General features: G+C 39.7%; 1 pseudogene; it reads right to left on the reverse strand.

Annotated features, from left to right (window-relative positions):
* Positions 1–1,438: 1,438 nt before the first annotated feature.
* LOC129246530 (U2 spliceosomal RNA) lies at positions 1,439–1,622 on the reverse strand (annotated as a pseudogene).
* Between the last annotated feature and the right edge of the window lie 13,825 nt (positions 1,623–15,447).

The raw sequence follows: 15,447 nt of genomic DNA on the forward strand, positions 1-15,447 counted from the left end.
GTACAATATACGAACGACTCAGAAAGTCCTTTGGATTCCTCGACATTCAATCGACACACTCGCGGAAAAGCTAGGGTTACCATTTAACCCCCGTTGCAGAAGCTGTGGGGACCTTTCAGGGAAGAAAACTGTTGAGCAATTTCTCTGTTAATGTCCGGGCTTGGCAGCTAGGCGATTGAGATCACTAAGTGCTCCTTTCCTCGACAGCCTGCGGGCAGTGCGTCAACCTACATCCCATCAGTCTTCTTCATTATATCAACAGCTCTGGCTGGCTGTAGATATAAGCCTGTTGGAGGTCTCATAGTGGTATCAAAACGACGTTTTAGTGCTACGTAAGGAGTGCCAGACTGGCACTTCAACCATTTCACGTACCTGCCTACCCCGGAACTTGATTCTTCTCAAACCTGTAGATTTTTTCTTTCCTGTTAGCATCTCAATCTCATTTTTAAACCGCAGTTCGGCTCCTCTATTTTGTTTCGGTTTTAGTTTTTGTCTCCTTTTAATTTTCCAACGTGATTTCCATACTTTTCAGTTATTTTGACTAACCTCGCTGGAATCCAATTAAAAAAAAAAAATACCAGTCTAACGGTTAGACTTGATAGAAGTGAAACCTTCCGTAAAACAAACTGAGAGAGAATAAGACGAAAGCAGCATTAGGAGCGGGATAATTATAGGTTCATTATAATATTGCTCTAAAGTTCATATTTTATTTTCTTCATTTTATCATTATTCATCCTCAATGTTTTCAATTTCAACAAATGATACGAGTGGCTTATGATAGATAAAATATGATACAAATGCTTTGGTTTCGATGTTGTCAAAAAAAATACCCAAACGGACCGAAGAAACAGACTTACAAATTTCTTCCATTTTCGTCTACTTGTATTCATATAAAAATTTATGTCTCTTCCCACCAAAGCTAAATGTATTAGTATATTTTTTCTTGTATTTATTCAAGGCTGAAATCCAAAAAACTGTTTTCAATAAATAATCAGAAATGTCCTACAATGCAAATTTCAAAAAAAAAAAAAATTTTATTTCTTGCGATTCGAACCAAGAATTTTGGATCGGAAGCTCACATTGCTAGCCGCTCGGCAATCGCGCCATACTGTCGGTGTTGGCCTAAAAGTTATTTAGTTCGTCGCTACGTTTATATGTAATTCGTTTCACTTTTTCCCAAATCACTCCCAACGATTCTAAAGAAGTTTTCACTTCAAAAATTAATGTACGAAATATTTATACCGATTCACTTAAACTGACTTTCAGTATCTAAACCAAAAATAGAAAAGCCAAAAAACTGTTTTCAATAAATAATCAGAAATGTCTTACAATGCAAATTTCAAAAAAAAAAAATTTCATTTTCGTCTACATGTATTCATATAAAAATTTATGGCTCTTCCCACCAAAGCTAAATGTATTAGTATATTTTTTCTTGTATTTATTCAAAGCCGAAATCCCGGCGGTACTGCAATACCGGGTCAACCCGTGGCAGAGAAGGAGCAAGCCCCTAAAACACTCCGCCCATTTCCAAAAATCAGTTTAACATTTGTTGTCCTCCGATGGAGGATCTATCAGATGTTAAGCTGATAACCACACTACCTAGTCAATACATTTTAAATAATAAACCTAATAAAACTTTTGAGAATTCCACGCTCACAAAAATTATTTATATCAACATATAATATAACGCTTCGTAACTAAATAACTTTTAGGCCAGCGACGACAGCATGGCGCGGTAGCCGAGCGACTAGCAATGTGAGCTTCCGATCCAAAATCCTTGGTTCAAATCACAAGAAAAAATAAAAGTTATTTTTATTTATTTCGTCGCTACTTTTATATCAACATATAATATAACGCTTCGTAGCCAAGTTGGTCGCTTTTTTCGTTTCACTTTTCCTCAAATCACTCCCAACGATTCTAAAGAAGTTTTCACTTCAAAAATATAAAAAAAAATAAATATAATTCGGAGGGGCGCCATTGCCTGCCAGGGGCGACCGCTTTCAATAACAGTAACAACAAGTTTCAAGTGCCTAGGATCGATCTTGAGCGACAATGACAAAACATAGACGAAGATGTGACACACAGAGTTAATGCGGCGAAAGTGGCACAGCCTGTCTGGCGTCTTATGTGGCAAGAAAATTCCATTAACGATTGAGGGAAAGGTGTAATGCGTAGAGACGGAGAACACATCTCCCCATGAACATAACTGAGCAAACACGAGCAAACACGAGTTAGAGTACGACCTGACGATGCAGAACAGAAGAGCCTCGCGCATGAGGGCAAGGAGGGCCGACCCCAAATATGACAAGACAAAGAGAGAGAGAGAGATAGAGTACTGAAACGCATGACAGCTTTGCCGAACACTTTTTTGCTCCTTTAAGTCTAGTGAACTGTTCCTCTATGCCTTATTGACCTCTTAACTTGTTTGTTTGTATGTGTTAGGCTGACCCCAAATAGGTTTAAGTTACTATCCTTGTATTTTATTGTAGACGACCGTTGTTTTTGGCAACTCTCAACAAAAATTGTCTACTCTTTAATGGCTTTCTGCGGCCGCCGTAACCGAATGGCTTAGTGCGTGACTAGCATTCGGTGGTGTCTGGATTTGAAACCCAAATACGAAATATCCATTTGATAGGAAACGTGTTTTTTTAATGGTGATCGCCACTCGGTAAACAATGGCGAACCTCCGCATGTATTCGTGCCACGAAAAAACTCCTCGTATAACACCGTCTGCCGTTCGGTAGATCCCTCCATTTATGAAAAATATCAAGACGCATACCACAAATGGCAGAAGAAGCTTGACCAAACGTTCAACAAACGGTATACGCGCCAACTATATATATGTATGTATGCATGAATATGATGAATTACTACTCCTAAATAAAATTCTTATCTCTCCTAAATTCTTTCTCAGAATTTGATACCAAATCGCATAGCAAAATATATACAAATACGTACAAACTTCCATTACAAATTGATATTGTTTAAAACTATCACCACATACTAATTTCACTTTAAAAACTGTTTACTTTTCGTAGTTAATCGATTTGCATACAGCTGGTAACTCTAACCGCAACCGCAACCGCCACCGCAACCAGCTGTCCACACCAACTACGAATAAGCTAATGCAATTCCATAAAGTAAAAGAGAAGGCACAAAAAAAAAAAAAACAGTTGGTGAAAGAATTTCAACTAAAATAACAACAACAAAGGCAGCAAAACCTACGCGTCAAAGTTTAATATCCTTTGAGGTGCAGTGATGGAAACCGTTCGAATGCATTTTCATCAGAATAAACAGTCACACAAAAACACGCAGCAGCTTGCCCAAACGCTCGTTCTCTCTCTCTCTCTCTGTCTCTCTCTGACTTTCTTTCTCACATTCCCCAATGCCTTCAAGCCATCTCGATTACTTTAATAGTCTAGATAGGCCACCCCCTCCTTTACTTAAGAAACCGAAAATTATGCAGAGGGAAGCGAGGGAATTTATTTTACTTTTAAAATTTCACTTTATTTGCTTTAGTTTCACTTCACCTCACCACCGGATTTCTGACAAAATATTTGTGTTTTCACATACACGCACACCATTCCAAATACTTGTTTAAACACACTCGCATATACAATAGTTTGTTGTTGCAATGAACCAAGATTCTAATCCAAAAGTCGAATGTCACAAAGCAAACTGTCAAACCTGGCAGCTATGCAGTATATTTTGTATGGAATGGTCAGTGCGGATATGAAATTACGCAAAGTTGAAAATATTCAAACGCAAATACGTACATACATACGTAGATGCCCTGCCGGAAAAGCTAAACTATGTACTACATTCACATTCATTTAAGGGGGGAGCCTGCTTTAGAGGCTTCAAAAAATCGATTTTTTCGTGGATTTTTTTTGGAAAGGAAAGAAATCTTCGATTGAAACGAAACTTTCAGGTTTTATTGTTATATATTTCAACAGTCTTCTCAAATTTTTTCATTTAAATATGTGACATATTATGCCTGGTACAAGCATTTTGCCGAGGCGCCTCGAGTGCGCATGTGTCGTGTGGCGGGAAAGATGCAGGTCGCAATTTTCATCTGAAACCAAAAATCCCAAAAATTTTTTATTTTGGTATAGTATAGCTTCTAGTTAAACCAAGAAAATTAAACAAAAAGTGAGAAATTCAACAATTTTCGCTAATTAAAAAAAAAATTAATTTTTTTGGAAAAACAAATTCACTTTAGATTGTTTAAAAAGTAGGTTAATCATAGCTTTCTTAAGGTTTTTTAGGTTCAACTAGAAGAGAATTTAATTCCGCCAATTAGGAAAAATCGCAAAAATAAAAAACCGAGAAATCACAAATCGAGCGATCCGGCCGCTCGTAACTCCGAAAATATTTTGAATTTGCTTCTGAAATTTTGAGGACACAAAATAAAAGAAACTATACCAGTGCGTCTTTGACTAAAAAAGTACTACTAGGATGGAAATGATCAATTTGATCAAATTGCCTGGAAATAAGATGTTTCTTTTTATAAGAAAGTTTAAAATTCATCTATGGGCGCGTTTTTACCAGAAAATACAAGGTCCCGGCGTGGAACCTTCAAGCTGGCAACAACGAACTACTTCTCAATGATCATGCAAGGTACCTCGGAGTAATACTAGACAGTAAATTGCTGTGAAAGCACAATGTTGAGGAAAGGGTGAAAAAGGCCAGTAATGCGCTGTACGCATGTAAAAGAAAGCTTGGGGTCTATCACCCTCTCTGATGCATTGGTGCTACACGGCATTCGTTAGGCCGATATTGCTGTATGGGGTCTTAGTATGGTGGACTGCGACAAGAAAACTCACATACTTAATGCCCCTGGAAAGGATTCAGCGATTCGCTGCGCTGTGAATAACAGCAGCGATGAAAACCACTCCAACGGTGGCGCTGGAAATGATACTCAGCATGCCACCTATTGACCTTATGGCGGAAAATCTGGCAGCGAAAGCCGCAGGTGGTTAATGGCTGCTGGAGTATTCACCTGTAGAACCTTCTTACACAGCTCAATAGGGAAGTGGAGCTCAGGTTGCACAGACTACATGACTCCATACTTTAGTAGGGAGAGAAGGTTTCGTACTATAATTTAAGAGGAGCGATGGCACAAAGGCATGAAGCCTGGCCATAGAACTTTTCACATCTATACAGACGGCTCTAAAACTTTAGACGGAGTAGGAGCGGGGTTTTACTGCTCAAAACTAGGGATTGGGCAGCCTATTAAGCTGCCAGACCACAGCAGTATTTTCCAAGCCGAAGTTTTTGCTGTGGGGAAAGCCGCGGAGCTAGTCTACACAAGAACAAGAAACAATTAAATGTATACGTGGACAGTCAAGCAGCATTAAAAGCAATAAACTCATATTGTATTAAGTCCAAAAATGTTGAACGGAGCAGGGAGGCCATAGAAAGGCTAGCCGCAAACAGAAGGTTGCATATCGATTGGGTACCTGGTCACAAAGCCATTATGGGAAACGAAATAGTAGATGAGATAGCAAAAAAGACTACCTCTTGAACAAGAGAACGACATACCAAAACCGCTAAATACAATATGCAATGAAATGGACGACTACATGAAAAGGCGAGTGGAAGCTAGGTGGACTAATCTGACCACATGCAAAACAGCAAAAGTTACGTGTAGAACTAACGACAAAAAACTAACTCAATTTGTACTTACGCTCTCGCGAAATGACTGCAGAACTATCATAGGTATGCTAACAGGTCATAGTCTACTGGCTGCACATGCGTACAAGATTGGGATTGCTAACACGGACAAATGCAGGAAATGCAGAGAGTATGTTGAGGAGACTTTAGAACACCTTCTGTGCGTTTGTCCGGCATTATTAAAAACGCGTTTAAAATGTCCTGGAGCCCCAAGGTTTGAGCGTCTCAAAGGAGGAGGTCTCAAAAGCGGAGCTCCCAGCTTTACTTAGATTCGCCAAAAGCGCTGACATCCTACATGATGTCTACTTTCAGCATTCATAGAGGTCGGCCTCTCTCTGGTATCGCTAAGGACCAAAAGGTCTATGTGTGGCTTAAGGTCAACCAGGCTAACCTAATCTAATTTATATTTATATGGAATTTATTCGTTAAAAGAAATTATTATTGCATTTCGGTAATGTCGGCGCTGGCAGTACAAGAAAATTATTACAGAACAATTACTTCGTCAGGGTCGATTAATATTTGTTTTCCTCTGAACTCTACAGCAGGTTAGTAGAGGTAAATGAAAACTTGGTGACAAAAACCACACGATGATGTTGTGTTCTACCTTCGATCGCAAAAAAAATGCGTAGTGTAAAGTATGATCTGATAAATTTGAGCAATTTGAGGCTGATTCAGCATTCTATCAGCAAACATCTTAAAATCGTATTTTTATATATTTTTTTCTTATTCACTCCGCTAAGGAGCATATGACCTCGACAAGACTCTTCCATCCTACATGGTTCTGTGCTGTTGCTTTTGCACCGTCCCATGAGATGTCGGCAACTGTTAGTTCGCGCAACATCGACCTTGACCAAGTATTCTTTAGCCAACTGCGACCCCCGCTCTCTTACGGGCTCCAGTCCAGGGCCATTCTTGTGATGCTATTGGGTGGTTTTATAAGCGTGTGACCTATCCATCGCCACTTTCTGCGTTTGATTTGTGTAGGTTTCTCATTCGTTGATCTCCACAGATCGTCGTTGCTGATGGTGTTCAGCCAGAATATTCTACAGATGATGCGGAGGCATTTGCTGACTAAAGATTATAACCTCTGTGTGATGATGTTAGAGACCAGCTATGTTTCACTTCCGTATAACAATACTGACTTCACACATGAGCTGAATATTCGCAGTTTAGAACGCCTGGAGATTTGCGAACTCACCCATACTGTATGCACTCACCCGAACGCCGCACTGGCTTTGTTTAGCCTGCAGTTGATATCTTCATCTGCTTCGTGATAATGCAGGCGAGGTAGCAGAAGCTTTCGACAAATTCCACAGAGCACCCATTATAAACCATTATATGTTTTGCTCTTCACTTTGACTATGTTGACTCCCAGTTCGACAGTGCGTGCCAGCGTAAATAGTCTGTCCACCTTCGCTTGCATATCAGTGAGTTTGAGAGAGGAGGCAGATGTCATCGGCGAAGTCCAGGTCCTCAAGATGTCTGGTGAAACTTCATACAGTGCTTCTTTTGTGCAAGGTCAATTAGCTCATGACATCATCTCGAACGATGGCGAAGAGAAGGGGCAATAGCGGCAACCTTGCCTTACGCCTGCGTTGGTAGTGAAAAGGCCGCTAATGTTGCCGAGGTGAAGCACTGCCAGTTCCGTGTTCTCGTAAAGGGCTCTGATGAAGCGGATTATCTAATCGAGAACTCCCTTTCTACTCAACGCCAGTCATATTGAGTCTTGTCTGATTGTGTCGAATGCTTTGTTACAGTCAACGCACAGCATGTAAACTGGGAGGCGCCACTCAACTGATTGTTCTACTACGATGCGAAGAGTGTTGGCTTTGTCAACGCAGCTGCGGTGAGGACGTGATCCAGCTTGCTTGTCTCTTAAGAAGCGTTTGAAGCATAGGAGTTTGCTTTATATGATCGTAGCTAGAATTTTGTTGACCCAAATCGCCTTTCTTGAGCTGCTTCGCTATGAAGCCTTTTGTCCAGGACGTAGGTATCTTTCCATTATCTTTTTCGCTAAAATTTTCAGGTTGGCGATCAATAGTTCTGGCTGTATGCCATTTTCGCCAGCTGCTTCTTTGAGCTTCAGCTTCTTCATAGCATCCTTGACATCCGCTAGACAAGGAAAAAATTTTGTTATTTTGCTGCTGGTTGTTGTGCCTCCCGTTTCAAAGCTAATTGGTTCAAAGTGTTCTTTCCATTTACGGATCTGATCATCATTGGAAGTCAGCAAGGCACCATTCAGATCTTTGATCGGCTGGTTACTACTGGGTTGTCCATATTCGACGGACCCGACGGATTTCGATGACTCTTTGGGCCTATTTCAATCGATGAGGCTTGTCCGCAGGCAGCAATCTTTGCGTCAATTGAATCTTATACGGGAATAAATGCAAATCAATGCGGATAATTCGTTGTAAAGTGGTCCGAGCAATGCCCAACTGCTGAGAACGCCGATTTTGGGATGTCCTTGGCGACGTCTCAACACTGGCCCGCACAAGAGCAATATTCTCACCCGATCGCCTTGGTCGATTTTGATTTGGCCTCTTTGAATTAGAAACCAGTCGCAAACCTTTCGTACAAATGTTTAATGGTGTTCTTAGAAGGCGCACTTTTCACATTATTTAATTTTTTATACGCACGTTGAGTTTTCACAGTTGACTTCTTTTGTTGAATGTAAATTTCAACAATTTGGAAGCGCTCGCGTAGTATGTGCTGTTCCATGGTAAAAATCTGCTTGGACTGGCGCTTCCAACGCGGTATGTCATAAAGCGAACTGACGTCTCTGTCAAAAGATACAGGGTTGCCAGATGGGTCCGTCGAATATGGGCAACCCTGTATTGAAATTGAAATTTAAATAGGGCAAGCCAAGGAGCCCAAAAGGCTGGAGGCTCCTAAAACACTCAGGCTAAAAAAGCCCATTGAATTTAGAGCTTTGGAAAGAGGGTAGATAGTCAAGGAGGAAAGGAGACTACTATTACTCTGCTGGTTGATTAACCGGCCAAGTAAGCGTTACAGTTGTCTCATATTGCTTGCTTCCACTCGCTAACATGGAAAAAGGATAGGACACTGGTAGAGCTGAAGAGTGAACTGGTAGTATTCTAGATCACAACTAGTAGATCTCCCTGCAGGGTATGCACTTACATGCACAAATATATGCACAGGCATTTAGTACATCGTCAGTCGCAAGCTGTCAGCTATTGGTTCAAAAAAAAATTAAATTTAGTTTAGAGCATCTGAAGGTGAAAGTAGAATTTCGAGAAATTGCCTCTTTGTACTTTTAATAGTTGAATTTCTCCAAAAGATCTGAGATTTTCAATGAGACAAACTTAGTCTGTCCCTTTCAATTTGTCGCATTTGATATTTTTTTAGTTATTTTTTAGTAAAAGTCAACAATGAAGGAGCAAAATTGGCCCTGTTGAAATTGGAGAGGGTAATATGTTGACACTGAAGGACATGGCACTTATGTATGTGTGAATGTGTGTGCCATGCAAATTACATACGCACATGTACAAGTGCGTGTTAACATGCGAGTAAGGATGTATGGAGATTCGCTCAAAAAACACTGGACACCCTCACACATCAATACTACATAGATATTTGCATAGTTATGTAAGAGAGAGAGAGTATGAGCGTGTAAAATATGGCTATGAAAGGTTGAATTTGCTGACGTTGAATGGCACTGAGATTGAATGACTCGATTGATTGGTTGATAAATAAAGAAAATTAAAAATTTTCACCGACGGAAATGGAAAAAATATATGAAAGCAACGCATGAAATATATTATATTTACGTACATATGAGCATCTCCAGTTTCCTGGCAAGAGAAAATGTGAATTCAGAAAATGTATTTAAATAAAAAATAATTATATGGTTAAGTGTGGAAATGCTCTTTGTGCACTGTGGAGTGTCTGTAGGCAAGAAAATTAAAGATCTCGAATTAATTATTTCCAATATATGAGCCATTTTCTGTGAAAGAGGTGTAAGTGTATTTTATTTTATATGGATGAAATATTATATTTAAAATTTTGCATTTGTTTAATTTGAGAACTATGGATATATGTTTTTACATTAGTTTTGTATTTTTTAAATATTAAATTGATTTAAATTTATAATGTACAAGCTGTACCCGGCGCGCGTTGCTACGTCAACAACTATAATAAATTTAAGAAAAATAACTTTAAGGAGGGAGCCAGCTTGAGAGGCTTCAACAAATCGATTTGTTTTTTTTTTTTACTTAAATGTCTTCCTAAACTATTCAAAGAATATGTCCTCAAAATTTCAGAAGCAAATTCAAAATATTTTCGGAGTTACAGAAGAAATTGTGAGCAAGCGTCGAGCAGATATACGAGCGGCCGGATCGCTCGAAGTGTGATTTCTCGGTTTTTTATTTTTGCGATTTTTCCTAATTGGCGGGAAAGATAGGGAAAAAGTTAAATGTCCTATCGAAATGAGATAACATTGATTGTATTCGGAATAAAATTGTTGAACCCGAAAAACCTTAAGAAAGCTATGATTAGCTCACTTTTTAAACAATCTAAAGTGAATTCGTTTTTCCAAAAAGATTAATTTTTTTTTTAATTAACGAAAATTATTGAATTTCTCTCTTTTTGTTTAATTTTCTTGATTTAACTAGAAGCTATACTATACCAAAATAAAAACCTTTTGGGTTTTTGGTTTGAGATGAAAATTGCAACCTGCATCTTTCCCGCTGCACAACACTTGCACACTCGAGGCGCCTCGGCAAAATGCTTGTACCAGGCATAATATGTCACATATTTAGATGAAAAAATTTGAGAAGACTGCTGAAATATATAGCAATAAAATCTGAAAGTTTCGTTTCAATCGCATATTTCCTTCCTTCTCAAAAAAATTCATGAAAAAATCGATTTTTGAAGACTCTAAAGCAGGCTCCTCCCTTAAAGAAAAATCAGTAAACAAATATTCAATTCATTCTAAGCCATTTTAGTGATTTTGTTTATTTCGAAAAAGTTGTGACATTACAAAGTTTAGTTTCAATTCGATGTTTATTGAAGTGCTGTGGGATCCACAATATTTCTTGTTTTTCCATCTGGTGCGTGGACGAATAAATCAGAAGGTTTTCCGACACGTGAGCAAGCATGAGAAACATGGATTCTCCAAATTTAATCCACGCACTTGTAACGATTGTCCTTGTGCTTTGTTAATAGTCATTGCGAAAGCGAGTCGCACCGGGAACTGTAAACGTACGTAAATTCGAATGGCATATCTGCCGGGGTCATTGGGATACGTGGCAACAGTACATCTTCACCTTTGAATTTTCCAGTCAAAATTGTTGCCTCGATAACACTGTTCATCATTTTCTTGACTGAGAGTCTAGTTCCGTTGCAAAGTCGTGGTGGATTTATGTTTCGAAGAAGAACGTGCGGGATGCCTGGCAAATCAAGCGAGATCAAGAATTCAGTTGGATCTATGAACATGGTAAATTCGTTTCCTCTGTGTAAAAACAAACTAATTTTTATGACAATCGGTTAAACGGGGCAGAAGTTGCTACTCTGCAGCGCCACTTGGAGGCGAGTAGCAAAAATGAGCATATTCTAAGAACCTTCTCCATGGAAAAATACATATATATACCAATTTTTATAATAATCGATCTAGTAGTTTTTGAGTTCATTGATGACATACAGACAAACATTCATTTTTATATATAAAGATTGTAATTTTTTTAATTTCAATTAACAAGAATGTACGAGTATACTTTTAAAGGACTTACACTACTTTCAAAGTCAGAATAAAGTAAAAATCTTAGGTAGGTATGTAAGTGAAATGGTTGGAGTGCCAGTTTCGCCATCCTTAAGTAGCTAAAGCGCTGTTTTGATACCATTATGAGAGCTCCAAGATATCTACAGCCAGCCAGAGCAGTTGATATAATGGGGAAGATTAATGGGATTTAGGTTGACGCACTGCCCCAGGCCCTCGAAGAAAGCAGCTTCCAGTGACCTTAATCGTCTAGCTGCCAAACCCGGACATTTACAGAGAAAGTGCTCAACAGTCTCCTTCTCTGAAAGGTCCACCCCCCCAGCTTCTGCAATGGGGGTTAAATGTTAACCCTAGCTTTTTGTCCAGTGACAGGTAAACATAGCTACGAGATTGGAAGATATGGATGTGGACGATATGTGGTTTTAACAGGACGGTGCCACTTGTCACACAGCTAACGAAACAATGGCTCTTTTGCGCGAAAAATTTGATGCCCGAATAATCTCACGTCGCGGCGATGTCAATTGGCCGCCAAGATCATGTGATTTGACACCGTTGGACTTTTTTCTTTCGGGTTATTTGAAAAAAAAAAGGTGTACGTCGATAGGTCAGCAACAATTCAAGAGCTAAAGGATGAGATAATTCGGCACATTAACGGCATACAACCTCAATTATGCCTCAGCGTCATTGAAAATTTGGACCATTGAACTATACCAATATTATCATAATAAAGAGAAATGACAATAATTTTCTAAAAAAATTGTATTTTATTCAAAATCAACACCGGCCCTTGAAACTTAACTATCCTTTATGAGGTTGAGAGAAATTTATGCATTTTAAACTAGTAATTGATTTTTATTGTTGCTGAAAACCTGGTTTTGTTTTAAAAAATAAATTAAGTTGAATACGGTTTTCTCTTAAAATTTAGTTTTATGATTTTAGAAGGGGCCATTTGGTTAGCTTTAAAAAAAAGGACGAAAAATTTCGCTTACTTGCACTTTTAAATTAAAAAACTTACTTTCGGTACAAACACTCAATTCGAACCTCTACTGCCAACAACTAACCACATTGAAGCAGGCGATCGAGAAAAATAGTCAGATTTGGCGTTCTTCTTTACAAATTTTCCCTTCTCAAGAATGTTTTAGGTTGCCAGTGTTACAGATGTGTATGTGTGCCCATATATGGCTGGTATACCTGAAGAAAACCTCATATATATATAGGTATATACATATATACAATACATACATACACACATGTCACTATTTAGTTTTTAATGCAATCGGCCGACACAATTTTCATCGAATGTATTCGCAACTCTGTCACTGCTGTCAGAAATTTGTTCCTTGAGTTGAGTTTTTTTGCCGTAAATTTGTTGTTTTTTTTTGCCGCTCGTGCCAAGCAAAAGTTTATTTCTCAGTTACCGAGTATGGCAAAAGCTGTTGGAAATGAAGAGAGCATAAAGTCAAATAGAAGCAATCAAGGGGTAGAGGAAAGTTGGAAAGTGGAAAAAGTAATTTTAATCCTTAGCATATGGGTGGTAAAAAAAAAAACAACAAAAAACGCCGCACTACCGGCTCGGCAGAGGCGGCACATATGCAGCTAAGGAAGTGGAATTGCGACGGAAAAGAAAGTTTCTTTTACGGCTTTTTACACTTCGCTACGCTACGCTTGGTCCAGTGCAGAAGTCAGTTTCGCAGCCGCAACTGAAGAGGAGACTAACAGCGGAGATGCCAACGGCTCAACCACTTGCGAAAGTGAATAAGTTTGCTGGTGCATATGTTTGTGTGTGTGCGTGCATGTATTTACGATGCAAGTGAGTAGTGGTTGAGTAGGTCCATCGTAGGTTCCGAATTCAATTTCCGTCATCAGTTTTCTAATAGTTGCGAGTGGATACAAAGCGAAGTGCGTTGATATGAGTTGCTGCAACATTTTCTTATTACTCGTACTAAGTTGTGCAGCGCAGTAGGACGCACGGGTGAGAGGTTGTTTTGTATTGAGCCCAATAAGTTATTACATCATACAACTGAAGATGATATGCAGAAAATTCAAATTTTTTGTTGTTGTATATCTCATATATTCAATAACTCACTAGCAAACTACTCAACCCCGTAAAGAGAACTTCAGCTAGTGAAATAAGTAAGCGATCCAAAACTAGTTACACATCGTCACCACTTCGTTAATTCACCTTCGGAGTGTGACTGCATTTGGTTAGATTAGGTGATTGTTGTGCGACTGCTCTCGATGAGGATTTAGAGGCGCGCACTTAGGCCTAGAGTCGCATTGTGACACTACTTGTTTGTACTTAAGTTTCCCCACTAACTTTCTATGTAGTGGAGCCACTTCATCTCTCTAAAAAAAGATGAAATATTGCGATTGCTTGCAGCAGTTTTTAAGTCTGACAGACATCCAAAGAAACAGAGAGAGAGTGAGAAATGTTGATTCATTGCACGTGCATGCCGGTTTGTTGGGCAGTGCTCTCTGAGAGCAGGAGTGAGAGTCGAGTGGCGAATCTTCTGGCTGTCTGTTGTGATTGCAGCTTTTCGATGTCGAACATTCTTTGCTTAGGCAGATGCACGTTTTTTGCTGCACAGAGGAGTGTGCCCAGTGTGGCTGCAAAAAGGTAATGATCCGAGTCGATGTTGGGTTCTCGGATCGTACTCACACCCAAAACACTAGAAGCGTGTCTTCCATCTATCACAACATGAGCGCTCTGGCTTCGCGTTTTTCGATTAGGAGACAGCCAGGTAGCTTGGTGTATTTTCTTATGCTGGAATCTCGTGAAGGAGATCAGCCTCTGTCCATTACCCGGACTGTGGGACCAAAAGTTCCTTCCTTGCCCACCCTGGCGTGGAAGTCCCCAATCACGATTTTTATGTCGTGGCGGAGGAAGCGCTTATAGAAACGGTCCAGGTGCTCATCGAAAAAAATCTTTGGTCGTATCGTCCTTCTCTTCCATCGGGGCGTGGGCGCAAATTAGCGAGATGTTAACGATAGTACTTGACGACGAAGTCTCTCTCCAAGAACAAATCCAACACCGAATTTGCGCTCCATAACATCGCAGCTGTAGTAGAAGTCGCAAGGTCCTATGGTTTTCTTGCCTTGCCGCGTACATCGCATGTCAGCCTTTACTCTTACTAGAACATCAACCAGCCGGGCAGAGATACATTCTCGATTAATGGACCGGAAATTCCCGGCGCATGCCCTCAAATCGTTATTCTTAGTTCGTTTGCAGCGGTCGTCATCAGTACAGGTAGTTCGCTTTCGAGGCTTTGTTGCTGTTTCCATTGGGGGGGATTTTTACGTGGCGGGTCCCAAACCCACGCACAACCAGCTATGTTGGGATATTTCGCCTTCTCACGTTTCTTGGTGTCTGATGTGTTATAAAAGCTCCAAGTTTCGTCTACGGTTAGGAAATGCGACAAAAACTCCTTCGGTCAGCGATTGCGCATTACTGAATGACGAAGGATTACATTTGTTATTCATCGTTAGGGAACCAGGCAAGCGAGACGCAGTTAACTTTCTTATAACCAAACGTTTATGTAAATCTAAATTTACTGAAAGAATAGATCTACGTGATAAGCGACTTGCCTCTTCAAGTTCATGCTACTTCACTCGCGCTTCGTTCAATATCATTTCGTGGATTTTATGGGCCATTTCTAGTAAAGAGAAGATACCTTAATTAGATCATCGTTCACACTTCTGGTATGTGTGTAAATAGTTCCAATCTAGAAGGAATTAATTTTTTCCCATTCCCCCGAAAATACTCGTGAGTGTCTACTTCAAATGTCTAACCAGAATTTTTTTTTGGTGGATGAGCTAGGGTTCAAAATGCCTTCGCACTTACAGCGACCGTCGTCTACTACGTCGTGTGGTGTGGCCACTAAAACGATCCCTCCTCTCCTTCTGGGGAGACACCGTCCCCGGAACTGCTTTCTATATAACTTCAGGAGGGCCCAGAACGGCATCCATAAAGGACAAATTCTATTCACCCACGTCTGCGTCCACCATATTTGTAGCAAGCTTTCATGCTATATGCTCGT

The sequence above is a fragment of the Anastrepha obliqua genome, chromosome 4 (assembly GCF_027943255.1).
Source record: "Anastrepha obliqua isolate idAnaObli1 chromosome 4, idAnaObli1_1.0, whole genome shotgun sequence".
NCBI lineage: Eukaryota > Metazoa > Arthropoda > Insecta > Diptera > Tephritidae > Anastrepha > Anastrepha obliqua.